The sequence below is a fragment of the Tupaia chinensis genome, unplaced genomic scaffold, assembly GCF_000334495.1.
Source record: "Tupaia chinensis unplaced genomic scaffold, TupChi_1.0 Scaffold000164_1, whole genome shotgun sequence".
In the NCBI taxonomy this organism is placed as follows: Eukaryota; Metazoa; Chordata; class Mammalia; order Scandentia; family Tupaiidae; genus Tupaia; species Tupaia belangeri.
In genome coordinates, this window is record NW_006159638.1 from 1,749,667 (window position 1) to 1,777,480 (window position 27,814).

At 36.5% G+C, this 27,814-nt stretch overlaps 1 protein-coding gene and 1 pseudogene across 5 annotated transcripts in view; one reads left to right on the top strand and one right to left on the bottom strand.

Moving 5' to 3' along the window:
• SLC44A5 (solute carrier family 44 member 5) overlaps positions 1 to 27,814 on the bottom strand; it is a 372,817-nt gene that overhangs the window by 264,472 nt on the left and 80,531 nt on the right. The gene's annotated exons all lie outside the window — the stretch shown is intronic.
• LOC106734628 (60S ribosomal protein L5 pseudogene) lies at positions 7,382 to 8,294 on the top strand (annotated as a pseudogene).

The following is a 27,814-nucleotide window of genomic DNA, read 5'->3' on the forward strand; positions in this document are numbered from 1 at the left end:
TATTTTTTAAATTTTATTTACTTATTTATGTATTTAGTCATTCACTGTACATCAATACGATATACAAAATGAGATTTACCATCCAGTATACATTGTATACTGGTAATTCTATTTTGAGGAACCTGCACGCAGTTTTCTATAATGGTTATTCTAATTACATTTCCAACACCAATAGTGTACACAAATATCCTTCTCTATTTCTCCTCCAACACTTATGTCTTTTTTGATATTCATTCTGATGAGTGTGAGATAAATCTCATGGTGGTTTTAATTTGCTGGTTCCAGGACTTGAACCACAGCCAGGTATGTGGGAGTTCAATACCCTTAACCACCATGCCACCTGCCAGCCCCTATATACATTTTTTTATAATGAAAATTAAAACCACTTCTAATCATACCACTTCAAATAAAACAAGTTTAATCATTTTTGGTGCATCCTTCCAATTCTGGGTATTTACCCAAAGATTTGAAATTGGTTTGTCAAAGAGAAGTCTACACTTTCATGTTTGTTGCAACATTATTCACAATAGCCAAGTTATAGAGACAGCCTCTGTGTCCAACATCAGTTGAATGGATAAAGAATATAAAGTAGAAAGTAGGACTAATAGGGTTCCTTTCAACAGAGGTTTTATGTCTTTGTGTATCTGCTCAAATTTTAAAAAGTTAGAAATGTATATTTCACACACACACACACACAATGGAATGCTATTCAGTCTCTAAAAAGAAGAAAGATTTTTATTTTTTTGTGGTTTTTGCCTTAGGGCACATGTGCTTGCCCAAGAGAAAGAAAAAGAGACAGAGATAGAGGCAGAGGGAAAGTGAGAAATCACCCCTCAAGGGGATGGACACACCACAATCTCTTCTCTTATGTTCTCCTTCCAGGATCTTGGGATATGCATATGCACCCAGTATGATTTTCAAGCCACCGGGTCTGGGTCTCAGACTACTGTAAGCCATGTGACAGTCCAGTGACACAACTGCTATGTCATCGGCTGGTTGCAAAGGAAATTTTTTCATTTACAACAGCATGAGCAAAATTGGAGAACATGTTGAGGGAAAAAGGCCAGGCACAAAGAGACAAGATACTGCATGCTCTCATTTAACAGATGGTAGTTATAGAGGTTGGGGTTGGGAGGACTAGGGAGATGGTGGTTCAAGGATATGAAATCTCAGACAACAAGAATATGCACTTTTCTTTTTTTGATTAAGAAAAATTTTTACATTTCATATATTTAATGGAAAACAATTAAAAGATTATGTAAGCAATCCAGTAAATAAAATTTTATCTTTCAGATCATGTAATTTTTTTTCAAGATCTTTTTTCTTTTCTGCACAATGTAGTGAATATGTTAACAACACAGTGACTGGATGGTGATGCAGTGGTAAAATGTGATGGGTTTTTGAGGCTAACTCACATGGGAAGGTTCTGAGTTCATGTCTGAAGATCTCCCTGAGTACATGGAGCATGAACATGACCGTGATCCAGGACTGGCTAGAACTGGGGATGATCACAGTATCAAGATGCTGTTGGGATTGCTGTCTCTCTCTGTTTCTCTCTCTTGCTCCTTGAAGAAATCAATAGACTTAAAAAATAAGAAAGTATTATATATTTTTAAATTGCTAAGAGAGTAAATTTCAAGTGTTATTACCACAAAAAAAAAAGTATTTCAAGTGAGAGATGCAATGTCTTTTTTTTTTTCTTTTATTTGTCAGAGGACATATATGCTGGAAAGAGAGGAAGCGAGAGCGAATAGAAGAGAAGAGATTGTGGTGTGGCCATCCCCCTGAGGGGTGGTTTCTTACTTTCTCCCTCTCTGTCTCTATCTGTGTCTCTCTCTCTCAGGTGAGCACATGCACCCTAAGGCAAAAAACACAAAAAATAAAAACCTTCCTTATTTTTAAAGGCTGAATAGCATTCCATTGTGTGTGTGTGTGTGTGTGTGTGTGTGTGTGTGTGTAAATATACATTTTCCAACTTTTTAAAACTTCAGCCGATATGTTTCACAAGGACATAAAATCTCTGTCAAAAGGAACCCATTCTCCTCTTGGGATCTTTGGCACACATGCACACATGCCCAGCAAGAGTTTTAAGCTGCCAGGTCTTGGATTTAATCCATAATCAACCACATGGGAGTCCAGCAATGTAACCATTATGTCACTGGTCCCAATGTGAGCACCTTCCTAAAATGTATTTCTTAGTTCATAAACTAGGTTGCCCTAAGTAGAAATCCTGTTGGATTTATTACATTATTATTTCTACCATATATGTGTGTATGTGCGCATGTGCACATACACACACACACTTCTCAATAACAAAACAAAGGAAAATCTATTATATTTGAAAAATATCCAGTATTCCAAAACAATAAACCCATGGACTAAAGCCTTTATTTCATTTTTCTTCTTGGATGTACATGTCTTTAACCATCACCTCCTAAATAATATATCCTTATCACTTAATAACAATTTCCCAACCACTCAATCTGAACCATCTAAGTTCTATACAATATCTTTTATAAGATGGAAATGAATAGGCAGGGTTGTCTCTTAGGAAGTAAGACATCTCTTTGGATTTCTAAAAGAAAATTTCCTGTCCATTTGTCATTTTCCTTTGGTGATTAAAGTGTGAAAAGATCTTGAGACAGCTGATGAGAATGCTAAAAGCTGGGGTTCATGATGCTAGTAGGACTAACTCTATCTTGGAGAGAAAGAATGGGGAGAGATCACTGACATGACACAGTCACTGAAATCAAAAAGGTCAATTTCTTAAACATATCAGAATTAAGAAAGTCATTTTTATCATTCTCTGAATAGAGTTTAAATTTTAATCTCTTATGAAAAAACTTTTAGTTGTTAACATCACACAATGTCCCAAACATTCTAAGTATTGTGTTAAATAATTGTATGTAATGAATAATACCATAACATTGTTATGATGAAAACACTCTTGAATTAGAGGGAGCAGACCACTTTCAAATTCACTAAAGTTTGCTCATTTTTACTTTTGTAATTTCCAGAGAGTGTGCTTTCTCTCCAGAGAAAGGATAAAAAGAGAGAAAAAGGAAGAGCAAGAAAGCAACACCCACCCCTACTCCCCCCCACCATGAGACCTGGTGATGCCACAATCCCTACTCTTCCATTTCTCCATGACCATGAGACCTGGTCATGCCACAATCCCTACTCTTCCATTTCTCCATCTTGTCAGGAATTGGGGCATGCATGCACATGGGCCCAATGAGAGTTTCAAACCACCAGGGTAGGATTCCAAACACAGCCATGTAGGATCCAGCTCCCTTAACCACAAGGCTATCGGTTGCCTTAAATTTGGTGGTCCGAACTAAATAAATTAAAAAAAACATTTAGGGGCCAGCACATGGCGAAATGGTTTTGTCACTGGACTCTCACATAGTCAACTCTAGTTTGAGTTCTGGACTTGGCAGCTTAAAGATCACATGTGTGTACGTGAGTGTCCAAGATCCTAAGAGGAGAATGGAGAAGAAGGGATTGTGGAATGGCCATCCTCTCTGGGGGTGATTTCTCAGTTTCTGTCTCTCCAGTGAGCACACACACCCTATAGCAAAAATATCTCTCTAAAAAAAAAAAAAAAGAAAGAAGAAAGAAAAAAAGAAAAAAAAAAGAAAGAAAAAAAGAAAAAAATATTTAAACCTCAAATTCTGAAATTTGCTCTGCTTTGGCTACCATGAATGCTAAAATATGGGCTCCCCTATTATTGAGACATAGAGGTAGATGGATGACAATAAAATGGATAGACAGGGCATAATAGGAAGAGGGCATGAGAAAGAAGAGAGAAGGAAGCAGAAAAAGAGTGACAAAGAGAATGAAGAAAAGAAGGAAGGAGAGGAACAAAATACTGAGAATTTCAACTGGCAATAATAAAGCTACAGAAAGTCTGTTTAGGAGAGAAATAGTTTAGGTTTCAAATATCCATAAAATAGGGACCAGCAGATAGCAGAATGATTACACTGCTGGACTACCACCTAGTCGACCACAGTTTGATTCCCGGACCCGGCAGCTTAAAACACACCAGGAGCACGTGCATGCATGCTCAAAATTCCAAGAGGAGAATGGAGGACAAGAGATTGTGACATGGCCATCGCCCCAGGGAGTGATTTCTCACTTTCTGTCTTTCTTTCTCTCCAGCAAGGGTTCTCACCCTATAGCAAAAAATCTCTCCCCCCTCAAAAAAAAAAAAAAAATCACAGAATGAAGTAGAATCAAGAGGCATAAGTTAAATAGCACCATAATAGCTAAAGAAAATCATTTCTCCTACTTTATAGTATACCTTAACACACTGTAAGAAAATGGAGTACAGTGGGGGGAGGTGCTAGTTTTATCATACGTGGGGACTGCAAATGTTCATGGAAAATTTAATTAAAGTATGAGTTTATTTTGGTGCAAAAATATTAAAATGTATGCACAGCTTTTCATAAACTTTTTGAAGACCCCTTGGATATAACTTTTCAAATATCCATCATTTCCTGAAAAAGAAATCTTGACTCTGTTGTATTTAAGACAACACTATTATATGTTCAAGTTTGCTTTGAAAGGGAGAGGGGGGTCAAAGATTTTAAAAATTATGACTTACAATATATCCCAAAGCTGAGTTGTCCTGACACAGGGTCGCAGGGGTTGAAATGCAATGGTATCCAAACCGTTAATGGAAAAGCGACCATAAACTCAAAATGTGATCTATGTACAACAATAAACTGTACTCAACCTTACACAGGGACACGAAAGTGGAAAACATAAAATAAATAGTAGGAATAGTGCCCAAATTTCAAACATGGTGGGCACACTGAAATCCTACATTGAAATTGGGGAAAGGCCATAGCATAATCATTGTCTTAAATACTCTTCACAGATGGACTAGTTTTAAATGCAGGGGAAACAAGAAAATGCTTAGGAGTAGAAAAATAGTGTATTGTTGGGACCACGTAAGCACTGGGGTGAATTGCAGACAGCCTGGAGGCAGGCGGCAAGTTTCCTCTGTCATTCCTAGTTCCATAAAACTAAGAAATACCACAACTTATCCATGTTTCATTTCTTCTTCTGAAAGTGAATATCTGACTTGCTCCCCAGAGGCCATTCTGTAATGGTCAAAGAGCTAATATTTGTGAAAAACATTTTAAAAACCCAGAGTACTGCAAAACATAAAGTATGATTCAAAGTAAAGAATACATTGAGACAATAGAGGATGCCAGTGTCGGCCTGTCCTAGACTGACACTTGACAGGTGAAACTGAAATTACCCATCTCATAATAAAAGTCCTCTGGAATTTTCTCCTTTGTCTACTCAGGAAAGAGGACTACACCAAAAAGGTAGAAGTCCAAATATAGAATGTGCTATCAAACTGCTGTGGTCTGAGCAGACAGGTTCTTCTGCAGGTTACTGTCGACTACCCCCTACCTCTTCTCCACATTCTGAGAGTAGTGTAGCCAACATGAAATCAGGATTTGGATGGAGAGCACCAGAAAAGGAACAATGCACACAGCATACACATTATTAAGGACCCATGTTTAGCCAGTAGCATTCTTTTCTAGCCTTTGGGTCTGACAAATGAAACAGAAGATGTGGACGTACCTGAAGAATTTCCAAAGCAGGAAGAAAAATACCAAGAGGAGAGGAGGGGTGATGACACAGACAGTGACCAGGAACATACTGATCGTGAAGCAGTTGAGAAAATAAGCTCAGACATGAACTCCATTAAAGAGACATGGGAGGCATTACCTGAGGGGTCTACAGCAGGTGAACAGTCTGCCAGATCTTTTCTCTTGGATTAACAGAGGAGAAAGATGCTTGTGACTTCAGTACAAGCTATATACATACGAGTACATACATAACCTGGTCCTGTCGTAAGAGGTTTTCTCAGCATTCTAAGCAAAATGCTGAATTGTCTTATGTGTAGAATGCACCAGTTTTTGCAGTATGACATAGCTGAGTAAATTTTGTGAATATAAATCATAATATATGCATGAAAACATCAAACTAATTTTTTTAGAAGAATAGATTGGGGCCAGCAGGTGGAAGGTTAAAGGCACTGGACTCTTACATGGCTGATCATGGTTTGAGTACCGAACCTGGTGGCTTGCTTTCTCACTTTCTCTCTCTCTTTGTCTCTCTCTCTCTCTCTTTCTTCATCTCTCTCTGGTGAGCACATGTCTCCTATAGCAAATTTAATAATAATAATAATAATAATAATACAAGAAATAATTCTTTTAAAAAAGAATAGATTAATAATATGTGAGAACAACCTGTATTTCAGATCCAGGGCACTTTTTTCTTTTCTGGTCTAGTGTCTTTTAGGGAAAAAGTGGTTCTGTCATAGTGCCTCTCTTTTTTCCTCCTTTCAAGAACCTCTACAAATAGCAATGTTCACAATTTGAAATGAGAAAAATACCTAAAAAGTAGTTTTAGTTCAGCCTTCCTACATGAGTTTCCTGGGCTTAAGGTATTACATTGTATTCCAGTCAAACCTCCTCCACCATTAGAAAAATAAATAAAAAAATTTAAAATTTAAGGAAAGAATAATAATAAAAAGAAGAGGATTCCCTGCCAGGTGCTTTCGATCACCCATTATCACAGGGAGGGTTGGTGAACCACCTCCAGCACAAAAATGTGTGAAAGATGGGCCTCTCCCCACTCACAGTCCTGTGTTTGTCCCCATATAACCTGGAACTAAACTAGATATGCAGCATTCTACTTCAAAAACTTAAAGATTTCTTATTTTGAAAGAACAGCTTTTGAGACAGAAGGAAAAAAGAGGGATCGACATTTCTTTCTGTGTCTTAAATTGTACCTCCCTTGCTTTTGAATGCCCGGGAGTCTGTTCACCTCCTGTTCCTTTCTTCAAAGTGCAAGTCATTAACATAAGAGAAAGCAGGAAAAACAGCTCTTGAGGGTAGAATGAGGAAAGATAATCATTCCCTCTTTGTTTCCTTCTCCTTTAAGCCCTGCACAGACTCCTTAGCAGATGGTTATGATACCCCAGGACAAGTATAGCTAAAAAACTACATAAAGAGAGCAGCCACAACCTGACAGGACCTAAACTGCATCTTTCTATGCAATGACTCTGCACAGCCAACTCCATTCACAGATGATTAAAAACTAAGAAAGAACAGCCTTGGTAACAACCCAACATATCCCCCAAAATTGCCAAAGACTCACTAGAGAGAAAGTACTTAATTTTCCCATTGTTTGCCTATTTAGCGGTGGCTAGTGCATGCAGGAATTAAACACACTCTTTACCTAGTAAGACATATGGACAAGACTTTGGGGACAGACACATCTAGGTTCAAATTCCTACTTGGGCTTTTTTCCCCCTGTAGTGCTTGTGGGCCTGCAGGGTGGCCGTGGCCGTGGGTCTCTGTTCTGCAGGATGGGATTTCTTAAAGTTGTCAAGAATAAGGCCTACTTTAAGAGATACCAAGTGAAATTTAGAAGATGACAAGAGGGTAAAACTGATTACTGTGCTAGGAAACATTTGGTGATCCAGGGTAAAAATAAGTACGACATACCCAAATACAGAATGATAGTTCGTGTAACTAACAGAGAGATCATTTGTCAGATTGATTATACCCGTATAGGAGGGGATATGATAGTCTGTGCAGCATATGCACACGAACTACCAAAATACGGTGTGAAGGTTGACCTGACAAATTATGCTGCAGCATATTGTACTGGCCTGCTGCTGGCCCGCAGGCTTCTCAATAGGTTTGGTATGGACAAGATCTATGAAGGTCAAGTGGAAGTGACCGGAGTTGGGTACAATGTAGAAAGCATCGATGGTCAACCTGGTGCCTTCACCTGCTATTTGGATGTAGGCCTTGCCAGAACTACCACTGGCAATCAAGTTTTTGGGGCCTGAAGGGAACGGCCTGAAGGATGGAGGCTTATCTATCCCTCATAGTATCAACCGATTCCCTGGTTATGATTCTGAAAGCAAGGAATTTAATGCAGAAGTCCATTGGAAGCACATCATGGGCCAGAACGTTGCAGACTACATGCGTTACCTAATGGAAGAAGATGAAGATGCCTACAAGAAACAGTTCTCTCAGTACATAAAGAACAATGAAACTCCAGACATGATGGAGGAGATGTATAAGAAAGCTCACACCGCTATACGAGAGAACCCAGTCTATGAAAAGATACCCAAGAAAGAAGTTAAAAAGAAGAGGTGGAATCATCCCAAGATGTCCCTTGCCCAGAAGAAAGATCGGGTAGCCCAGAAGAAGGCAAGCTTCCTCAGATCTCAGGAGCGGGCTGCTGAGAGCTAAACCAAATAATTTTCTGTGACTTTATTCAAGATAAAAAACAAAGACAATAAACTTAACAAGAAAGCAAAAACAAAAGAAAAAACAAAAACAATTTCCTACTTATGTCATTTTGGCCAAATAACTTCTACTATTTTTGGTATGCTAAATAAAATAAATTGTCAAAAACTCATAGCTTACGGCAAATAAACAAATAATAACAAATGTTATTATTATTCCTATAAGATTTTCTAAACTAGCAGTTCACAGCTGGGGGCGATATTTAACAATATTTGAAGACATTGTTAATTGTTACAACTGGTTTTGGGAGTGCTAGTGATAACTGATAAGTAGAGACCAGGGATATTACCAAATCATATTACATTAAAGAGCACAGAACAATCCTTTACCACAGAACTGTCTGGACCAAAAGTTAATGCCAGTGTTGAGAAACCATTCCCTAAGGGAAAAAGTTATTCAAAGTTGAAAGCAGATAAAGCTGTTGAGTCCAAGTTAATGGTATGGTATTTTACCTACTTAAAAGAAATGTAAAAAGAGCAGTATATATACAGATCATATATTGGTATATGGATACACATACACACACATATTGATCCAGTCACTTCACTTATAGAAATTTACCCTCACTGGGGACTAGCAGATGGTGTTGGACTCCCAACTAGTTGACCACAATTCAAATCTCAGACCCGGCAGTTTAGAGCTCACGCTGGGCGCATGTGCTTGCGTGCCCAAAATCCCAAGAGGAAAATGGAGAAGGGATTGTGGCATGGCCATCCCCTGGGGGGTGATTTCTAGCTTTTTGTCTCTCTGTCTCTGTCTCTTCATCAAGCACATGTGCCCTATAGCAAAAATATCTCAAAAATAAAAAGAAAGAAAAAATTTACCCTCATAAATGGATCTAAAGATTTATGTAAGAATAAATAGATTAGGAAATTAAAAACATTTGTATACTGAGTGATTACAGGAAGTGAACTTATAATTTACCTTTCAAACTGGGATGAATCTCTAATAAATACAGGTGCTATAATAATTTGCCAGAACAATAGTCAAGAGTCAAGACTGTTCTGGGCAAACACATACTTCAAAAAGTTTGTGAAATAAATGGAATTAAAGTACAAGCATATTTTGGTACAAAAAAAAGTTTGAAATTCATGTAGTTTTTTCATACTATGCATTTTCCATGAACTTTTTGAAGACCCTTTGTATAGTCTCCCTGGTTAAAAGGGAATGGGTAAATAAAGTAGATTATGTTGTTATGATGCAAGGGTATACAGTCAAAAAAAATGTAAGAAACTTTTTTATGTTTTTTTAAAAATTTCTTTTATGAGATAGAGGACAAAAAGGGAAAGATAAGTACCTTCAAAGGGGTCCTATGCCACAATCATTCCCCCGGACCTCCTAGCCAGCCACAATCACGGACATGTGCACTTGGTATGTGCAGGTCAACCAGGTGATGAAATCCACAATCTTCTACGTGGATCTAGTATCACTAAAGCAGCACCTTACTTCTATGGCACTGAACCAGCCCTAAAGAATATTTAACGATCTATTAAAGTGATAATGATATACTATTAACTATAAAAAACTGTATATAAAATGTTTTAATCAAATTTTGTAATATATATCTTTTGAAAGAAAAAAGTATCAATTTTTTAAAATTTATTCATTCATTCATTTTAATTTAACCAGAAAGAGACATACAGAGAGAAAGAGAGAGAGAAAACGAGAAAGCAAGCCACCAGGTCCAGGACTCAAATCATGTCCAACCATGTGGGAGTGTCCAGCGCCTTAACCTACTGGTCCCAAAATGTATCAAATTTTTAACATTTTTAACATTAGTTCTTTAGCTGTTGAGATGACAGTTGATGTTTATTTTCCTCCATATTTAAAATGGCATATAATTTTTACTTTAAAGTTTCAATGTATCCTCCTTCTTTAAGAGAAAATTTCATTCAGTTCCAGGTGATGAGGGAAAGTTATTCCTCACAGAAGAAAATGTAAATTAGAAATATCATAATTTTTACAACTCCCAGTGAAATAATAGTTTCGAGCAAGGTCTTGGATGGTAAAAATCTTTTTTTTTTTTTTTTTGAGAGGTTTTTGCTATAGGGTACGTGCGCTCACCAGAGAGAGACAGAGAGATAGAAAGTGAGAAATCACCCCCACCCAGGGGGGATGGTCACGCCGCAATCCCTTCTCCTCCATACTCCTCTCGGGATCTTGGGCAGGCATGCACGCACGCACACGTGCCTGGCCTGAGTTTTAAGCCATCGGGTCTGGGACGTGAACCGCGGTCGACTACATGGGAGTCCCGCGACATAACCATTATGCTAACTGCTGGTCCCAGGATGGTAAAATCTTTAGGTGAAAGATTGTTGGGATAGTCACAAGGTGCTAGAGTATTACTCCACAAGTTAGCTGCAAATTGTAAAGTGATAAACGTCTTCACAATAAACAAGAATATACCACATTCACATTAGATAAAATGGTAGGAAAGTGATCAAATTTAACATCGTTCTATTGGAAAATATGTCATTAGATACCTTCTCTTGTGACATAGTATGAATAAGGACATCATCTATGCAATATCCTTAGTGAAAATGTTCTGTTCAAATCTAATCAAGCCATTCAAGTTACTATAATGTACAGAAAATCAGAGGAAAATAAAAACTAAGAAAACCACACCATGCAAAAGAAATCAGATAAATCCAGAATGTGAGACGTTCTACAATACAACTGTTGTGCAACATCTTCAAAAAGTAAATGTTTGGGGACTGGCCCTATAGCATAGCAGTAAAAGGAACCAGATCCCACATGGGTGACCATGATTCAAATCTTGGCCCTGGTGGCTCAAACATGCTGGATATACGCAACAGAATGAAGAAATGGAGGAAAGGGGACTGTGGTGTGACCATGCCCCATTGGGGAGTGCTTCCCCTGCACCTGTTTCTCTCTCTCTGGAGAGTACATGTGCCCTCTGGAAATTATTTATTTGTGTGTTTGAGAGAGATTTTTTTTTTTTTTTTTTTTTTTTTTTGCTATTGGGTGTATGTGCTCGCTAGAGAGACAGAAAGAGGGAAAGTGAGAAAAAAGTGAATGGTTGGGGCCACAGGGTGGCATAGCTGTGACATAATTGGATACATAAGTAGAAAAGAGAATGGTTCTAGATTCTTACCCTGGACCCTCTGAATATGCGAGGCATATGTATGAAGTTGCCTATAGCTCAGGCCAGCTGAAATTGGGAACGAATTGCAACATGAGGACCCTATTGGGGGTACCTCTATCTGTCTATCCGTCTATCTCTCTCTCTGTCTCTCTCACTCATGGAAGAAATAAACTCTTAAAAATAAATAAACAAATAAAAGGTACTAGAGAGATACTATGATTAAATATAATAAATATAGGAGCCCAAGGCTGTTTAAAAAAAATAAAAACAGAATGAGATAAGTGTCATTTTTGAACATTTGCAGATATTTGAATATAAATTGGTTACACCGTGTTTGTATATGTACACATATATGGAAATTCTCTTAGATATATAATGATGGAATTGCATTTATATAAAACATTGCAGTGAATATCATATCTGCAACTTATTTTCAAGGTGTTCAGAAAAAAGTACACATCCTTACAAATGGTTATGCAAAGTAAACAGTGAAAAATAAACAAATATTGAATCAAGATAATGAAAATACAGTGTTCACATTGTATTTTTTTAATCTTTCTAAATTTTTAGGAAATATTTAAATATAAATTTAAGGGAAATGTACCAAATATTTTATGTTTGAGGTAATATATTTGAAGCAATATATTTACATTGAAAGCAATAAAAATAGTCTGAGTTGACCTTGGTCTTTCAAGGACAAGATGTGTAATAGTTACATGGACATGAAAACCAACATTTCCTGAGACTTGCTCATCCTCTACACCACTTCAGCCCAGCTTCAAATACACTCCCAGTGGTCTTTTCAGTTCCTGTGATATATTCCAGTTGCTGACCTCTCCACCACAATTTCTATCTTCTCTATCTACTCCATCTTTTGAGCCCTTGTCTAACCAAGAATAATAGAAAAACAGTAGAGATAAATCAATAATTAACTTTTTTACCATAGCAATAACATTTAGTGAATTCAGATAGTTCCAGGTATTCCCTTATTTTCCCCAGGCTACTTTGCAGTTGGGTCATGGCCGTGTAACTGGTTCAGGGAGAAGAGCATATGCCACTTCTAAGTTAAGAGCCCCACCACCACTTCCATCTTTCTTTTCTCTTATCACACAACCCTGTGGGCTGAGTGATGTGGCTACAAAATGCAAGAACATGACCATTCCCATTAGACTGTGATGTAAGCAAGAAATAAACATTTGTTGTGTTAAGCCACTGAGATTTCAGCATTTGTTGCATCGGCCAGTCGTAATTTTTCTGCTATATATAATATAATGTGTAAAAAAAAATATGCAAGACACCCTTCTTAAAGAATTTTCTTTTACTTTTTATTTATTTTATTTTTGTTTTACTTCTTTTTTTTTTTTTTTTTTGGAGAGGTTTTCACTATAGGGTGTGTGCGCTCGCCAGACAGACAGAGAGACAGAGAGACAGAAAGCGAGAAATCACCCCCTGGGGGGGATGGTCACTCCGCAATCCTTTCTCCTCCATTCTCCTCTCGGGATCTTGGGCACACACGCACATGCGCCCGGCGTGAGTTTTAAGCCACCGGGTCCGGTACGCGAACCACAGTCAATTACGTGGGAGTCCAGCGACATAGCCATTACGCTAACTGCTGGTTCCCTTATTTTCATTTTACTTGTAATAATTCTTAACATTTAATTCTTATCACTGCATGGTAATCTTGTAATATCCTCTAATTTAATACTCTAAAACATGTAATAAGAGAGGTACAATTATCCCCATTTTGCCCACAAGGAAACGGTTCAAATAAATTATAAATAACTTGCCCAAGATCATACAGGAGTTGGACTCTGCTTATTTGATTTTTAGATTCCAGACTATTAACAGCCAGTGTATTCTTTCACGTTATTTATTCTCTAGCAAAACCTAGAGAACTGGGAAATCCCACCCAATCCCTTTAGGCTAAGGCTCAAGGTACATTTTCTCAGGTCCAAACTTGCTCTCATTTCCTTGCAGCTGAACCCAGAACCACAGCCAACTTTCCTCTTCTACAGATTATGGCCATTATGCACTTTATGTCCCCAAGGCTCCCTTTGTTTGGGAACCAGTTCCCTTTTCTTCCCATGAAAATGTGCAAAGGGAAAACCTTTCATCATTTGTTTTTTTGTTTTGTTTTAAGGGGTTAGGGTCTCACACAATAAGGAAACAGAACGAAGGAAACAGGAAAATGTAGAGAAATGGTATCAATCTTCATGTAGCTGTCTCTGCTTATGTACATTAGTTGACTTATATGAAATTGCCAATATTGTTTACCTTGACTTATAAAAGTGGCAATTTCATATAGTTTTACCAAGTTTCTAAATCCTCTCTGAGAGGGTGACCAGAAGCTTCTACTTTCACAGTCAGCTCACCCTTTTTTAATTCCTTCATTTAACGTGCATTTAAAAGAGAGCACTTCGTGTACCCTTGGTAAATTCGTATCTCAGGAATCCCAAAGTAATCAATGCTCATTCCTTCAAATCTCTACTACATATAGCAACAGCACATTTGGCATTTCCTAAAAATGAAAAGAAAGAAGCAAAGAAAAAAAGAAATTAAGAGCAAAGTTCTTCTGCCAAGACTGTCACATATCTTCTCAATGTTTTATTGCTTTACGTAAAGACCAAAGGGAATATTAAAATGGCCTACAAATGGGTAACTTGAGGACAAAATTCAGATAATACTTTAAAAAATGAATTTCTAAACCTAAGAATGAATTATTGACCTTGGACAACACCAATCCTGGAAGAAAACATATCTGACCCTATATGGGAATTTAAATTTTTTTATTTCCTACCACTGATTCATTGGTAACATTTCCAAGGAACAACTGCACTTTTTACTTTTTAAATTGATTTCTCTTCTTAGCAACATTGTGCTTTTCAAGCACACTGAAGCAAAAAAATTCATTTAATTTTACTTTTTTAAAAAAATCAATGTTTACAAGACCCTCTCAGTCGATGGATTACCCTTGCTATCCATTAGACACCTTTCTAAGCTGTTCACTGACCTTTTATGTCTCATGTAATATTGTAGCACTTTTAGTCAATCTTACATGAAATGTTTTTTGTCATTTTCCACCTTTGCTCTTTCTGTCACTTTTACTCTGAACTTCACTTTGCAATTTCTCAGCTTCTCTTTTGAACTTGGCTTGTATTATGTGCTTTTTGTGCCCTTAATTACATTTTGTACTTTGGGGTTCTTGTATGTTGGTCTTTTCTAATCCTACTATATTGATTGTTGTACAGGAAGTCTCCTCTTCTCTGAGAACTCTAATCAGTTTTTTGTTTTGTTGTTTTCTTTTCTTTTCTTTTATTGCCAGAGGACACGTGAGCTCCTGAGTAAAAGAAAGAGAGCCCACTCCCAAAAGGGGCTTGATCACACTGCAATCCTTTCCCCTCTATTTCTCCATCCTGTCAGGATTTGGAGCACATGTGCAATGTTCCCAGTATATTTTTCAAGCTCCTAGAACCAGGATTGAAACCATGGTTGGCAATGTGAGATCTGGCTCACTTAACCATCGTGCTATGGGGCCTAAACCCACTATTTGTCTTTAAGCTATTTTTCCTTTTGAATGCTGAGAGCCACTGAAGTTTTTTTCCTACTGATCCTTTCCAGGAAACCTCTGGCTATCTACTGTTGTGGTGACCAAGATCTATTCACTAAAATCATAATTACTTCTTTTTCGATATTAATTCTCTGTACTCCAGTTTGAAAAAGAAGCCATAATGACAAAAGGTTAAAAAAAATGTCTGTGAAGAGCAGAAACAATATTTTCAGAGGAATATTTAAGAAGAAACAAAAAAAATTTACAAAGATTTGGGAAAGAAGAAATAAAAAGAGGTTTCTTGAAGAAATATAAAATGGGAAATATTAAGTTAAAGAACATCACAAGCACTTAAGTAATTTAATGTCTGGTGTGCCAATACAAAACTAAGAATGCCATTATTTGTCAAATAAAAGCTACCATCTTGCTTTATATAAACTTCAGCAGTCTCCCCATTGGCTTTACTCTTCACAGTATTATCTTCCTCAAACCCTTCCCCAGAATGTCACCAGAATCTTTGCAAAATGCATCTTCAGCCATTTCTTTGCTGGAAAAAACCCTTTCAATGGTTCCACATTCCACCTAGAATAAAGCCCAGATGCTTATGAAATCCTACATAGCTGGTTCCTGTTTACTTTTCTCCCTCACATCTTCTCACGTCTCTTTCCTTCCTAGATCTATGTGTGTATAAATAAATGAATGAATAAATGAATGAATGAATGAATGAATGAATAAATAAATAAATAAATAAATAAATAAATAAATACTCCTGCCTTCCCAGGGCCCTTTGTATATGCTTTTTTTTCCTAACACCTTTTCTTCTTTCATTTAGATACCTATTCTTTCCTGGGTTTTTATGTAGAGCTTAAGTATTCTTTTTCTGAATATCACCATAGTTCATTGTATTTCTCCTAACATAGAACAAAACTCACTGTTATATTGTTTTGTTTACTTATCTTCATCTCACTCAAGTCAGCAAGGAATAGGACAATAATGACAATGTTTATCATTTTTGTCATTATCCCATCATCTAGCACCAAACCTGGCACTTGAAGATCAATAAAAATCTTATTGGATGTTGTACAAATATTTAGGTAATGGGTTCTTTTAGGAACTCAAGCTTATTTTGAACCTTAAATATCAACTGTTGTGCAAATATTTTTAGAATAAGTACTGACAAACCTTAGTATGTATATTAAATATGACTTATTAGCAAATTATCTTTAGAATGTGGGATAATTGCTACCTCCTTTCTACCAACCAAAAGGACTTACAGTTGGTATAAACTACTCATGCTGTCCAATATTTAGCAGTCAATGTCCTCTTAGTACTCACCTAATCCTCTTCACCTATTCAGAGATATGCACTCAGTTACCACAATCTCCCATATGGCACTCTACTGAAGGGTCAGTAGATGGCCTCTCCCACCACTGTTAGTCTGACGGTAGGACAAAACAAGCATCCTAGAAGGAAACACACTCTCCTTAAAGACTGTCAACCTCTATCTACTTTGAAATTGATCAGTACTGTTCTGTCTTAGTAAATATATAATAGTACAGTAAGAAAAATGGAATCTCTGGCATGACTAAGCAGTTTACTGGATCTCATGGTTATCTTTCTGGTGATAATAGTGTTTTGGGAATTGTATATTTTAAGGATGGAAAACACTGGGTCAAAATCATACTAATCCCCTCTAGAAGTTTCTAAAATCAAAGGCTACTTAATTAAATATATTCTGCTTGATTTTTTTTAATGTCATTTCCTTCTTTTCAAAGTTTCTCCACCAAAAGCAACAAATTCAGTTAACTAAGGGTACAGTGAAGAGAATCTATTTTGAATTGGCTTTTAAATGTTTACATATCCAAATGTTCTCATTAAATAATATCAAACATAGTGATGTAAGAAAAAAGTTCCTCAGAGAAATTATGTTGATTTCATAAGCAGAAATAACAGCCTTACCTTGATTTAGAAAGAAATGACATTTTTAAATGTCAGGGAAAAGTAATAAGAAGTAAAGAAAGCCTTTGAGCATTTGGAAAAATAAATTTAAATTAAAAATACTTTCATTTGGTTTGTTATTTGTTATTACTAGAGGAAAAGAAAAAAAATAACCATGATGTGGCTTACTACAAAAAGTAAGGGTATTTTTTGAGAAAGTATTTTTATTCCTCTTATTACTAAGAATAGCTATAGGTATTCTGCCACCAAAAAATAAAATAAAACTTCTTGTGAAAGAGAGTCAAAACAAAATTCTAACAAAACACTCATAATTTATTAGTAATTTATAATCAAATGTTTTTTGAGTTATAAAATTTGGGATAACCTCTTACGGTTAAAATAGGTCATGAATTTTCAGGAAGACCATCAAGGGAGATAAATTGTAGAAAAATCTCTTTAGACTGTCCAAAATCTAAAACAACCTTAGTTCTCTAAGGAATCTGTTAATTTGCTCCTTTTAAATTTTGACTATAAATTTGTTGACAAACGTTATGTTACCTCATTGTCAAACTTTGGTATTTCCCCTTGTTCACCCAGTAAGTACTTTCGGTCATACCTCTTAACTTCAATCCTACTAAACTAGTATATTACCAGTGTCCCTGACATTTTCCAGTAGCTCCTCCTCATTCCATCACACTATAAGCAGCAACTAAGGTGTTTTTTTGTTTGTTTGTTTGTTTGTTTTTGAGAGGTTTTTGCTATAGGGCACATGCGCTTGCCAGACAGAGGAGAGAGACAGAGAGATAGAAAGTGAGAAATCACCTCCCCAGGGGGGATGGCCACACCACAATCCCTTCTCCTCCATTCTCTTCTCGGGATCTTGAGCACACACGCACACGTGCCCGGCGTGTTTTAAGCCACCGGGTCCAGGACATGAACCGCAGTCGACTACATGGGAGTCCAGCAACATAGCCATTATGCTAACTGCTGGTCCCAGCAGCAGCTAAGTTTTGAAAGTTCTTCCTAGGCCAGCACAAACAGAGTCCACTGTTTATCCTATGACTCTGTTCAAACAGGGTTCAGCCAGGAGTAAGGTCCTATACCTGGACCAGAGATGGGAAAGTTGGGCATTGGAACAGAAATGTAATGGATATTAAAGTTCAGAAGAGTAAGATAATGTTCTTCCCGTGGACTAGAAAACCTAGAAAGTCTGAAACTCTAATCATCACTAACAGTTAATCAGAGATTGACCAAAATATGCTCCACAGAATAGTATAGTAGTAACATGGGAATATGCCACCCCACCCTTCAAATTTACTTCCATGATTAATGAATGTAGAAGCAGCTGCACAGCATGATTTTTTTTCTTGAGGATTCAGAAAGTACATTAGCATATTAAAAGATCTAAGGAGTCTGAGCTCGCCTAATAACTCAGCAATTATGGAAGTAAGATCCCATAGGGTCAACTATGGTTTGAATCCTGGCCCCAGAGGTTGAAAAACATGCCAGGCATGTGTATATGCACACTCAAGATGGAAAAATGGGAGAAAATGGATGTTGGTATGACCATATCCCATTGATGTGATACTTTGTCTCTTTGTCTCTCCCTTTCTCTGGCAAACACATAGACCCTCTGACAATTTGAAAAAAAAATTTTAAGATAAAGTCTGGTCATAAAGAAACCTGTTTAGATTTAATTTGGTATTTGCCAAACATTTTATTTTAATTGACAAAAAAATGGTATATATTTACTGTATATAAAATATAGTTGCCAAAAATTTTTGACCATTGAATGCCCATTAAGATTTCAGAGAACTGATATCTTTGAAAGAACTATATTTGAGAAAGGGCTGATCTATTAAATCATTAAATCATTAACATTTTCTGCTCCTTCTCAATCCCAAAAGGTTAAAGCTGTGCTTTTTTTTTTTTTTTTTTTAATAGAGAGAGAGAGAGAGCTCTTGCTATAGGACACATTTGCTTGCCAGAGAGGCAGAAAGTGAGAAATCACCTCCCAGGGAGGATGGCCACGCTGCAATCCCTTCTCCTCTAGTCTCCTTTTGGGATTTTGGTAACATAGGCACATGCATCCTGCATGAGTTTTAAGTCACCAGGTCTAGGACCCAAACCCAGATCGACTATGTGGGAGTCCAATCAAGTAACCATTACGCCATTTGCCTATATGGTAAAGCTGTGTTTGTAAGCTTCCAGATAGTTATCAATTACTTGGAATCCTGAAAAATGTGTAGTTTGATTCAGTATGTCTGAGGTGGCACCTGAGAGTATATTTCTAACAAGCTTCCAAGTGATGCCAAGCCCACTAGTCCCTGTCACACTTTGAGTAGCAAAGCTCTACAGGAATACTGCAACAGAAAAATCTTTATGTCTCAATTTCTTTATCTTATCCTTCTAAAAATAAATATTCCTAAAGTATTTCTTCTATTATATTACTTCGCTGATTAAAAAAAAAAATTTAGTGGTTCTCTCTTTCTGGTTACATTATTCATTCAAAAATAGACATTTATTTTACCTTTACTGTAATAGGAAAGATTAAGAAATCCTCTGGGGATTCTTCCTGGCTCCTGCATGACAGAAGCTAGTGAGTGCAGGGAGACCAGAGACCACCTTGAAAACTGCACACTCTTTTCATCCGCTCCAGGTGCCACTACCTCTTGCTTCCTTCTTCTGCCCCACATTTCTTCCCACCTCCTGCGTGGCAGAAGCAAGTGAGCACACAGAGGCCAGAGACTGCCTTGGAACCCTCACTCTCTCCTGTTCGTTACAGACTTTCTGAAATGCACTGCTGCATTGCGTGCCCCACAGCCCATACTTTAATCCTCAGTTAGAATCCTGCCACTCAACCCAAATGCATCTGTTCTCTAGAATCTGGGAGGCATTTGGAACACCCAGCCCGAGTGACAAAAGCACAGTTTTCAGGGTGAGTCTCAGGGAGATGAGACTGCAAAGAAATCATGGAACACACATCCTCCCACACAATTTTGGACACTCAAAATTAACTCTAGGAAATTAGGAAGAAATGTATAATCCATCAGATGACCAGAAATGAGTGCAGAGGCACAAGAATATGAGAAACCAGGAAAATAGCTCTCCCCCAAGGGAAGATAATAATTCATCATCCATAGACAGTACAATGGAACTCGTTGAAATGTCAGATAAAAATTTCAGAATATTCATAGTGACAAACTGCACAAGATGAATGAAAAAAGAGACAATGAACTCCAGAAGATGCAAGAGAAAAGAGGCAACAAGCTACAAGAGATGAGGAAGTCCTTCCATGATTTGAAAGAAGAAATAGGCATCATAAAAAAGAATCAAACAGAACTGTTAGAGATGAAGGTTATAATACTGGAAATCAAAACCTCCCTTGAAAGTATTAAAGGAAGATAAGGTCATGCAGAAGATTGAATCTCAGATTTAGAAGAAAAAACTTCTGACAAAAAAAAAAAAAAAAACACTGAAAGGATAGAGAAAAGAACCAAAAAAAATGAGGATAATATACAAGAAATACTAGATTCCATTAAACATCCAAACATTTAAATAATTGGTGTCCCAGAAGCTGAAAAAAACTAATGAGGGCATTATTCATCAAGAAGACATAATGCTTATAAATATCTATGCACCCAATTCAGGAGCACCCAAATATGTGAAGGAAAGACTGCTAGATCTAAAAGGAGAGATAGATTGCAACACACTAATTGTTGGGGATCTCAATACCCTTTAGACCTATCAATGAAACAAACAAACAAACAAACAAACAAAAAAGCTGGACCTGATAGACACATATAGAAAAACCAAAACTGCAAAATATACATTTTCTCACCTCTATATGGCACCTGCTTAAAGAATGACTACATGATAGGGCATGAAACCAGCCTTTATAGATTCAAAGGCATAGAAACTATATCCAACACCTTCTCTGATCATAATGGAATTAAACTTGATATCAGTTTCAGGAAAAATCCTCAAAAATACACAAATACATGGAAGCTAAATAATCTACTCCAGAATCACTTCACAACTACCAAAAAGATTAAGACTGAAATAAAAAGATTCATGGAAACAAATGATATTGAGTACATGAGTTTCCATAATCTATGCGTCACCACAAATCAGTCATAAGAGGGAGGTTAATAGCAATTAGTGCACATAAGAAAAATGCGGAAAGGTGTCAAATGGACAACCTAACATCATGCCTTAAGGATTTGGTAAAACAAGAAAAAACATCCAAAAAATGCCAGGAGAAAAGAAATTATAAAGATTCAAGCAGAAATAAATAAAATAGAAAATCAAAGAACTATACCAAAAATAAATAAAACTAAAAGTTAGTTCTTTGAAAAGATAAACAAGATTGACATACCATTAGCTAGATTAATCAAGAAGAGAGAAAGGGATCAGATAAATCAAATTCATAATGAAACAGGCAATATTACAAGAGACTAATAGAAATACAAAACATCATTAGAAGATTCTGAGTGACAAGCAAGAAAACCTGGATGAGATGGACAAATTTCTGGATATATATAATCTACCAAGACTGACTCAGGAGAACATAGTAAGCCTGAATAGACCCATAACAACCAATGAGAATGAGTCAGTAATAAATAACTTCCAACAAAGAAAATCCCAGGTCCTGAAGGCTTCACTTCTGAATTCTACAAAACTTTTAAAGAAGTGAAACCCGCATTGTGTTCAACTTATTTCTAAAGATTCAAAAGGAAGGAACCCTCTAAAAATCATTTTATGAAACCTCCATCACCTCCATTCCCAAAAGAGATTATAGGACAAGAAGAAGAAGCTGATGCATCTGTACTCATCAGATCAATATCTCTGATGAATATAGATGCAAAGATAATCAAAAAGATACTAACAAATCATATCCAACAACATATAAAAAAGACTGTTCATCATGACCAGGTAGACTTTATTCCAGAGAGAGAAACAACTCTTCTCATGATTTTGGCCACTCTATTGAGAATTTCAACACACCCCTATCATTCCCTTGTCCTCTTTCCTACTTTATTTTTTCCATTTGCAATTATTATTTTCAACAAATTATTTATTTCACTATTGCTTTATTTAGTACCTCCTTCCACTAGAATGAAAGAGCTGTAAGTCAAGATTTTCGTCCACTTTGCTAAGAGCTGTATTCCCAGTATTTAACATAACATCTGTTACATTATACACACTCAAAAATTATTGACTGAAGGAATGAATAAATAAATTTTAACTATTATCAATAATAACTTTATTATTATTAATCCAAATCTTTCCTTTCTAAAATCTGAGTTTTTTTGTTCCTGCTTATTGTCTCAAAATTTCTTTATATCTTCTTCCATGCTTTACCCAAATGCTATGTCATATCTCAAGTTCTCTTCAGTCTAAATTCAACCCTTTTACACCCTGCTCAAGATCCACCTTTTCTTTTAGTGTTCTCTGACTAATGACTCTAGTCTCCAGGTCTCTGTATGTCTGCATTGTTTATTGTCTGTATCTCACACTCTAGCACATGATTATCTTCATTTAGTGTCAGTGGAATAAGAAACTTTTAAGGATTTTACTGAAAGATATTGTGTCATTTATGCAACAATAATTCCATGAAAAATCAGAGGGAAAGGAGGTCCCCCAAAATAACAATACAAGACTTTAACATTAATTACCCATGTTGGACTCAAATAGTAAAATCAGTGCTTTACATTTTAGAAAGTACTCTTAGGCACATCAACTTAGTTTCGACTAGATGATCTCAAAGACTGTCTCCTTGCTCTCAAATCTTAAAAATATGTTTAAGTAAACTATATAGAGAACATTTCTTAAAGTGAAAATATAAGAAAAAAATCATAAAAATTAAAATAGAATCAGATGATCATCCAAGAAGGTGTCAAGTTCAAGCAAATAATTGGCTCTCTTGCCTGTAGTGCTCCTGCCAACAGGGTCTGCAAGATACTTCACCATCATCCCATGTAGCTATCTAGGCAAGCATTACCAATTAGTCAGAGTTGACAGATAAGGGGAAACCTATCTGCCATCCCAACCTAGTCTAACTATCTTGCTTCTAAAGACAAAGAAAACTTATACGAAAACACTTAAAAAAAACTTGTCCATGCACATACACATACATGGTAGCAGAACCAAGGCCAGAATTGGCCTCCTGATTCTATGTCCAGGACTTGCTGACACTCCTAATTTATTTCTGAAATTCAGTATTAAACTTACATTCTAAAGAATCAAAATATAAGAAGCAAACATTTGACAGAAAGTTTTTATATTAATGCTCATGAATATAACGTTGAAATAAAAAATGACAGCTCTGAGTCAAGTGATAGACAGGGTTAGTTAGCCTGTTATTTTTCAGTTCAGTTTATTTACCTAAATCTAGAATGTGTCATGACTGGAAAGAGACAAAACAAATTATTTTAATTTCACTGTCCTAGAAAAGGAAAATAGGCTTTGTTAATAGCAACTGGGCTCAACCAAGTCCTGAAATAACATATTGCTGAACAACTTATTAAAAGGTGACTTTTCTCTCACTAATGGCAAAGCATTATTATAAATAGATCACTCATTAAATTTAAATTATAGGAGAATATACAGATTTAAAGGGATATAAAAAGAGGTGAGGAAGATAAATATATATATTTTAAATTAAATAATGGCCATTCCCTTACCATAGAAATTATGGACATACTTTAGAATTGCAATTTTTCAGAGCTTCTCTCCAAATAGTACAGTTACCGTCATAATGCACTTGGAATGAAACTGACTTGTCAAATTTTACCTAGCCATAGTTGATAATTCTATCTTGATGAACTCATTCTAAAATACTACAATTGAAACTGGGTTTATTTTGTTCTTTGGGGTTTTTTTTAGAAAAATTCATCATCTAACACAGTAAGAAGTTGCCTCTGGCACTGTCTGCATTACCCAAGGAAACTGGGATGACAACTGGCAATTCTGTTACTTTAGAGTTAGATAATACATCTTAGCAACTATGCTACCTGGTTACAGTTACCAGTAGTTGATTTTATAGGTACTCTTTTGACTTTGAGAAGTTGAGCCTGAACTCGTATTTGAGGGCAAGAGCCTGAACTCGTATTTGAGGCAAAGAGGAAAGCAGCAAGTGCACAGAATCACTCCTCTTCAGCATGTACCCGGCTATTTCACCAAGAAGGAACACTGAAACAGCCAGTTTAAGTTCAGGATCTGTGCTGCCCCTGTGCCATGCAAGAAGACAGTCAGTTCTAGAGTTCTAATATCATCTAGATACATATAGAGGAACAATTCCAAAGGACCTCAGAAATATCTAGTAACAAACTGATGTTCACTAAGAGAACTCCAAAAGGCTGGAGTGATTCTCATCACCTCAGTAATCCTGATGTGTCATGAATTGGGGTCCAAACAAGAATGAAACCAAGATCTCTTCCTCTGTTGCCCTTTTTGGGTTCAGCTTCACGTCTGTGAAGTTCCCCCAGCCAGGGTCCCTCCTTCCAGACCCCAGTTCTAGACAGGACAGAATCCTTGCAGGTATCTCCATCTCTGCCTCTGCCGCCCTTTGTGGGTTCAATTTCATGGCTATGAAGCCCCCCCAGCCAGAGTCTCCCCTTCCAGATCCCAGTGCTAGACAGGACAGAATCCTTGCAGGCATCTCCATCTCTGCCTCTGCTGCCCTTTCTGGGTTCAGTTTCACAGCTGTGAAGCACTCCCCAGCCAAGGTCTCCCTTTCCAGACCCCAGTGTTAGACAGGTAGGCAAAGTCTCTCCCTCTTGTTCTTTTCTGTCCCTTTTAACTTGTTTTTCTCTTTTAAAAAAGTTTTTTTCCCCTTCCTTATGCCTTTCTCCTGCTAATTTATCTGTTCTCCCCTCACCTAGGACAGAATCCTTGCAGGCATCTCCATTTCTGACTCTGCTGCTCCTGGCATGTGGTTTTCATTTTTGAATCAATGTTATTTTCTGTAACATGTTCTCTGCTTTTTCTTCTCTTTTTGTCCCAATTCTTTCCTTCTTTTTCCTTTGTTTCTTCCCTATTTCTGTTTCTTACTTCCTTTTTTTTTTACCTTACTTTCTTATTTTACTGCTCACCTCTTACCCACTGCCTAAAGAAGTCTAGGTGCATAGTAGCTAAACATCTGAATATTGTGAGATTTAGAGAATTATTTGCCCTTCACTATACTCCCTTCATAAATCTGATTTCAAAACTCCTCCTGCGATTACCACACTGGAGGACATAGTAGAGGCAGAAAAGAGCACCAAATTATTTCACAGCAAAGGGAAATACACAAGCTCACAGTTACAGAATCCTTCTCCAACCAATTAGCCAAAAGTGAGTACATTACCAAATGACTAAAAATCAGAGAAGAGCCTCAAGGATGAGAGAATCAAGTAATGTATCTCCAGCAATGGAACATTGTAATTTGTCTCCAAGTCGGGAAAACTTAAGAGAATATTACCGAAATGTCAAAAAAAAAAAAAAAGAATTTAGAATATTTATGGCAACAAAACTCTACAAGAGGCAAGAGAAAAGAAATATTGAGCTCCAAGAGATGAGGAAGTCCTTCAACTATATGAAAGAGGAATTGGACACCATAAAAAGGAATCAAATAGAACTGTTAGATATGAAGGCTGTAATACAGGAAGTCAAACCCCCCCTCAAATGTATAAAAAGCTGGTTAGAGATCATGCAGAAAATTGAATCTCAGGAGTAGAAGACAAAACCTCTGACCTAGAAAAAAATATTAAAAAATACTGAAAAAATAACCAAGAAAAATGAGGATAATATATGAGAAATATTAGATACCATGAAATGCCCAAACATCTGAATAATTGGTAACCCAGAAGGTGAAGAAACCAATAAGGGCATTGAGAAACTAGTCCACAAAATTCTAGAAGAAAACTTTCCAAGTCTAGAGAGGCACTCAAACATTCATTCAGACCCAAGAAATACAAAGAACCCCAAATAGAATCAACCCAAGAATATCCTTTCCATGGCACATCATAGGCAGATTGGTCAAAATCACAAACAAAAACAAGATACTAAGACTGGTAAGAGAGAAAGGTCAAGTAATTTACAAAGACTATCCCATCAGGCTAACACCTGACCTCTCATCAGATACAATGCAAATAAGAATGGGGAAATATAATGAAAGTGGTAAATTAAAAACAATTTCAACCAAGAATACTATACCCGGAAAGATTATCCTTCATATGGAAAAAATAAAAAATAAAAATGCTCTTGGATAAACAAAATCTGAAAGAATCTGCCAACTCCAGACCAGCTCTTGAACAAATTTTGAAAGGAGTATTATACCAAGAAAACTAAAGACAGACAGATAGCAATAAGAGAACAAAAACAACCAAGAATATGGCCAACTCAATGGTAGAGACAAGTCTGGAAATATTGATAATAATGCTTAATGTTAATGGATTACATTCTTTGATGAAGAGACACAGACTGACTGAATGGATTAAAGATCAGAAACCCTCAATCTGCTGTCTACAAGAAACTTATCTCATGGATAAAGACATATATAGATTCAAGTGAAGGGCTGGAAAAAGGTATTCCATGCAAATAGAAACCAAAAAAGAGCAGCAATTGCTATACTGATTTTGGACAAAATAGGCTTTAAGGCAAAAACCATAAGAGACAAAGAAGGGCAATATATAGTAATAAAGAGGTTAAATTAATCAAGAATATATAATGCTTATAAATATCTGTGCACTCAACTCATGAACACCAAAATATGTGAAGGAAAGACTGCTAGATCTAAAAGGATAGATAGACTACAATACACTAATTTTTGGGGATCTCAACACCCATTATCTCCTTTAAACCTATCAATGAGACAAAAAATAAGCAAAGAGATTCAAGGTCATAAATAAGATGGCCTTGACAGATATATATATATATAGAAAAGCCAAAACCACAAAAATACACATTTTTCTCAGCTCCACATGGTACCTTCTCAAAAACTGACCACATGATAGGGCACAAAACCAACCTTTTACAGATTCAAAGGCAACAGAAAATATACCCAGCATCTTCTCTGACCGTTATGGAATTAAACTTGATATTAATCTCAGGAAAAACCCTCAAAAATAGACAAATAACTGGAAACTAAATAACCTACTCTGAATGACTTCATGACTACTGAAGAGATTAAGACTGAAATCAAAAGATTCATGGAAACAAATGGTAATGAGTGCACAATCTTCCACAGGACAACCTAACATCTTCCTTCAGGGTATTGGAAAAACAACAATGACAACAAAAATCCCAAAAACTATCAGGAGAAACAAAATAGCAAAGATTCAAGCAGAAATAAATGAAATTGAAAATACAGAACTAAACAGAAAATACAGGACTATACAGAAAATAAATGAAACCAAAGCTGGTTCTTTGAAAAGATAAACAAGATTGATGTACCATTAGCTAAACTAATTAAGAAAAAGAGAGAAAGGAATCAGATAGATTAAATTTGCAATGAATCAAGAAACATTACAACAGACATAACAGAAATACAAAACATGATTATAGGATACTATGAGCAACTATACACTAACAAACAAGAAAACTTGTATGAGATGGACAAATTCCTGGACACATATAATCTACTAAGATTGACTCAGGAGGACATAGAAAGTCTGAATAGACCCAAAATAAGCAATGAGATTGAATCAGTAATAAATAATCTCCCAACAAAGAAAAGTCCAGATCCCGATGGCTTCATTGCTGAATTTTACAAAACTTTTAAAGAAGAGGTAAGCCCCATTCTACGCAAACTGTTTCCAGGGATCCGAAAGAAAGGGACTCTTCCAAATTCATTCTATGAAGTTTCCATCACCTTTATTCCCAAAATGG